The sequence below is a fragment of the Nerophis lumbriciformis genome, linkage group LG16, assembly GCF_033978685.3.
Source record: "Nerophis lumbriciformis linkage group LG16, RoL_Nlum_v2.1, whole genome shotgun sequence".
NCBI lineage: Eukaryota > Metazoa > Chordata > Actinopteri > Syngnathiformes > Syngnathidae > Nerophis > Nerophis lumbriciformis.
This window is the reverse complement of record NC_084563.2, coordinates 8,332,068-8,337,294: the sequence shown is the minus strand read 5'-3', so window position 1 is coordinate 8,337,294 and position 5,227 is coordinate 8,332,068. Positions and strand designations below refer to the sequence as shown.

General features: G+C 39.8%; 1 long non-coding RNA gene across 1 annotated transcript; it reads left to right on the top strand.

Moving 5' to 3' along the window:
• Nucleotides 1-802: 802 nt before the first annotated feature.
• On the top strand, nt 803-1,449 carry LOC133617362 (uncharacterized). Its single transcript, XR_009816985.1, has 2 exons — nt 803-1,070; nt 1,175-1,449. It is a non-coding gene; the product is annotated as an uncharacterized lncRNA (long non-coding RNA).
• Nucleotides 1,450-5,227: the final 3,778 nt, after the last annotated feature.

Genomic DNA, 5,227 nt, shown 5'->3' with positions numbered 1-5,227 from the left:
CATAAATGAAAATAAGGTGAATTTTGGGGGGTCTGGTCATCTACAATCCAAGGTCAATTTTGGGGGGTCTGATCATCTACAGTCCAAGGTCAATTTTAGAGGGTCTGGTCATCTACAATCTAAGGTGAATTTTGAGGGGTCTGGTCATCTACAAAACAAGGTCAATATGTATTTAATTTGTGTCCTCATGGTTTTATCTACTAGGTCAATTTTGGGGGGTCTGGTGATTTACAATCCAAGGTGAATTTTGGGGGGTCTGGTCATCTACATTCCTAGGTCAATTTTAGAGGGTCTGGTCATCTACAATCCAAGGTGAATTTTGGGGGGTCTGGTCATCTACAAAACAAGGTCAATATGTATTTAATTGGTGTCCTCATGGTTTTATCTACTAGGTCAATTTTGGGGGGTCTGGTCATCTACAATCCAAGGTCAATATGTATTTAATTTGTGTCCTCATGGTTTTATCTATTAGGTCAATTTTGGGGGTCTGGTCATCTACAATCAAAGGTCAATTTTGGGGAGTTTGGTCATCTACAATCCAAGGTCAATTTTGGGTGGTCTGGTCATCTACAATCCAAGGTCAATATGTATTTAATTTGTGTCCTCATGGTTTTATCTACTAGGTCAATTTTGGGGGTCTGGTCATCTACAATCCAAGGTCAATTTTGGGTGGTCTGGTCATCTACAATCCAAGGTCTATGTATTTAATTTGTGTCCTTGTCATTTTTGTCATCTGCAAGGTCAATATTGGGGGGGGTGGTTCCCCCTCTACAAGGTCAATATTGGTTTATTCCGCCATGCAATGTAACTCTTACCTAATGTTATCCATTCATTCATGTGTTACTCATTTATCATTCTTACACCATGCAGCGCTACAACATTACACAACCCTTACACAATGTGTTATGGGTCACACTCCTGCTGCCTACACTGTTGAGTGGGCCACACCAACGGGCGTTCCCTCTCCGCTGCGGGCGTGCCTCCGCAAGAGATCTGCAATCAACACACCTGCCTTTTGATGAGTGACCGGCCTTCATAAGCCAGCGCGTCTTGAGATCCGGTGCCAGAACGTAGCTTCTCCTACCAGTACAGTAAGCCAACACGTCTCCAGCCTTCTCTCTCCCGGTGTTCCCTTCCCGTCGTGTTCACCGTCTCTCGTGTTGTCGTTCTCCAGCTTCCTCGTCGTCGAGTTGTGTGTCTCGTCTACCTGGACTCCCTTTTGGACTCACTCTTGCCTTCCTGGACTAAGACCTCGACCATCCGCCTGCCCCCTGACGTCCGAGCCTGCTTTTCCCCTTTTGGACTTCTGCCTCGATCTCAACACGCACACTCAACACCCTCTGGTGACCACGCTCAGATAATACTTACACATAGTCGCACTACATCTCTTTAAGCTAATCACACACTGCACTCACATACTGAGCTGTCAATAAACACGCTGACAGCTAACGACATCGCCTCTCCGCAGTCTTATTCTCACAATGTTATATATTCATTCATTCATTCATTCATGTGTAATTATTCTTACACCATGCAACACTACACAACTCTTACACAATGTTGTCTATGTATTTATTGATTCATTCATGTTACTAATTTATCATTCTTACACCATGCACTGCAACAACACTAACCAACTCTCACACAATGTTGTTCATTCATTCATTACTTTATTAATTCATTATCAATCAATCAAAGTTTATTATATAGCCCTAAATCACAAGTCTCAAAGTGCTGCACAAGCCACAACGACAACCTGGGCTCAGATCCCACATCAGGGCAAGAAAAAACTCAACCCAATAGGATGATAATGAGAAACCTTGGAGGGGACTGCAATGGAAGTCGAGTGGATCTAGCATGATATTATTGTGCGAGTCCAGTCCATAGTGGATCTAGTTAATAGTGTGAGAGTCCAGTCCATAGTGGATCTAGTTAATAGTGTGAGAGTCTAGTCCATAGTGGAGCCAGCAGGAGATCATGAGTGGAGACAGGTCAGCAGCACAGAGACGTCTTCAACTGATCCACAGATGAGTGGTCCACCCTGGCTCCCAACTTTGGACAGCTAGCGCATCATTTAACTGTTACTGCTAGAACATTCCAGAGCAGTGGAGCCACAATAGAAAACGCTCTATAGCCCGCATACTTTTTTTGGGCTTTGGGAATCACTAATAAGTCGGAGTTCTTAGAACTCAAATTTCTGTCCGGGACATATGGTACAATACAATCAGCAAGATAGGATGGAGCTAGACCCTTTCAGTATTTTATACGTAAGTAGTAAAACCTTAAAAGTCACATCTTAAGTGCACAGGAAGCCAGTGCAGGTGAGACACTAATATATATATTACAGTATAGGTGTAATATGATCAAACTTTCTTGTCCAAAGTCTAGCAACCGCATGTTGTACCAAGTATAATATTTTAATGCTAGACATAAGGAGGCCCGAAAATAATACGTTACAGTAATTGAGACGTAAAGAATGCATGAATAATGATCTCGGCATCACTAGTGGACAAAATGGAACGAATTTCAGCGATATTACGGAGATGAAAGAAGGCCGTTTTAGTAACCCTCTTAATGTGTGACTCAAACGAGAGTTGTTTTAGTAACACTCTTAATGTGTGACTCAAATGAGAGAGTTGGATGGAAGATAATCAGATTATTTACCAAGTCGCCTTGTGTAATTGTTTGGTTGTCAAATGTTAAGGTGGTATTAGCAAATGGCTGTATAATTGTTTGGTTGTAATTAGAGATGTCCGATAATATCGGCCTGCCGATTATTGGCTGATAAATGCGTTAAAATGTAATATTGGAAATTATCGGTATCGTTTTTTTAATTTTTTTTTATTGAATCAACATACAAAACACAAGATACACTAACAATTAGTGCACCAACCCCAAAAACCTCCCTCCCCATTTACACTCATTCACACAAAAGGGTTGTTTCTTTCTGTTACTAATATTCTGGTTCCTACATTATATATCAATACAGTCTGCAGGGATACAGTCCGTAAGCAAACATGATTGTGCGTGCTGCTGGTCCACTAATAGTACTAACGTTTAACAGTTAATTTTACTAATTTTCATTAATTACTAATTTCTATGTAACTGTTTTTATATTTTACTTATTTTTTTATTCAATTTTTTTTAAATTTATTTATTTTATTAATTTTAAAAAAAAGTACCTTATCTTCACCATACCTGGTTGTCCAAATTAGGCATAATAATGTTAATTCCACGACTGTATATATCGGTTGGTATCGGTAATTAAAGAGTTGGACAATATCGGCAAAAAGCCATTATCGGACATCCTTAGTTGTAATTATAACAATAATAAAACATTATAAAATACATTTACAAGACATAATTGACCCTGTTACATATATACTGTATATCCATCCATCCATGTTCTACTGCTTGTCCCTTTTGGGGTCGCTGGAGCCTATCTTAGCTGCATTAGGGCGGTAGGCGGGGTACACCCTGGACAAGTCGCCACCTCATCACAGGGCCAACACAGACAACATTCACACTCACATTCACACACTAGGGACCATTTAGTGTTGCCAATCAACATATCCCCAGGTGCATGTCTTTGGAGGTGGGAGGAAGCCCACACAGTCACGGGGAGAACATGCAAACTCCACACAAAAAGATCCCATGCGCAGAATCGAACCCCAGACCTTCGTATTTCACCGTGCTGCCCTATACTGTATATATGAAATGTAAATATTAAATTTTATATTACTACTATGGTACACTTTATTCTACTTTATACCTGCGTTATCTTTTCCATCCTTACCAGCTTTCTATCCTTTGTAACTGAGCTACTGTGTGGAACAATTTCCCTCGTGGATCAATGAAGTTTGTCTAAGTCTAAGCAACAGTGTAGATCATTTGGTAAAATGACTGTTTTGTTGTTGTAATTTTCGAACACACCACCAGGGTGTGCACATCAGTGAATCAGTTATTACCACTCTCTCATGCAGTGCGTATGTAAAATTGCTGTCCTCCTGAAGTCTTTATTAAAGCCAAGTTATTCATGCAGCTCGACATGGTTCTTCCTACTGGTAACCACAAACAACAACAAACAGTATATAAATTAAGGCTGACCCCGACTTAAACAAGTTGAAAAACTTATTGGGGTGTTACCAGGGCCGGCCCGTGGCATAGGCCGTATAGGAAAATGCTAAGGGCGCCGTCCATCAGGGGGCGCCACGCCAGTGCCACAAATGTTGGAGAAAAAAAAGAAAAGAAAAAAAAAGTTGGTATTATTTCTAAATACAAAAAATAATCCCACGTTAATTAAAATGCAAAGTAAAGCCTATTTAATAGAAATATTATTTGTTACAACATTGCGCCCCCTCCCTTCCCGTATCATGACTCTTTTTGGACGTCACCACATCAAAAAATCAACACAAGATGTCAAAACGGCCAAAACTGTCAGGTGCCCAGGGAAGAAAAAAGAGAAAAGAAGAGGAGTAGAAACGAGAAAAGACAGAATTAGCAGGTAGGTAACGTTAGCCTACATGAAATTATTTGTCTGTTACAGAATGTGATAGTAACCTGGCTTTTTAGCATTAAGCTAATGTTACATGATTCGGCAATTGCTAATCAATAAATAGCTAGTTCTGTTTTAACGTCGGGTTAATATTGTGGAGGGGGCTAAATTGTTATGGAAAATAATAATGTAACGTTAGGTAATTACAGTACTCACCTTACGATCCTCAGGGACATTTGTATTAGATCTTTTAAGCAGGTGTTTTTTGTTTACATTGTTATAGCCTTCTGGTTAGCTAATGTTTGCCCTGCAGGTAATAGTCACTTGTCCACCCTTTTATATATTAGGTATAGTTGTAAGTAAAAAAAAAAAAAAAAAGGTCAAAGACAAAGCTATTCGGTTTCTTGTGAGTATATACACTTCACTGCCGATGTGGGGGGGCGCCACCTAAAATCTTGCCTAGGGCGCCAGATTGGTTAGGGCCGGGCCTGGGTGTTACCATTTAGTGGTCAATTGCACAGTGCAGCTACATATTCTGTACAATCTACTAATACGATTTTCAATCAAGCAATCTACATTATGATTAATATTGTAACATAGCTACGTTTCACATTTTTAGATCTTATAACCGACGTAAATATATATACTTATTCAATAGCAAACGTTTACAACAATTACGTGTATAAAACCAAAATATTGCGACTGTCTCTTTAAGATAGATCCGCCCCTTAA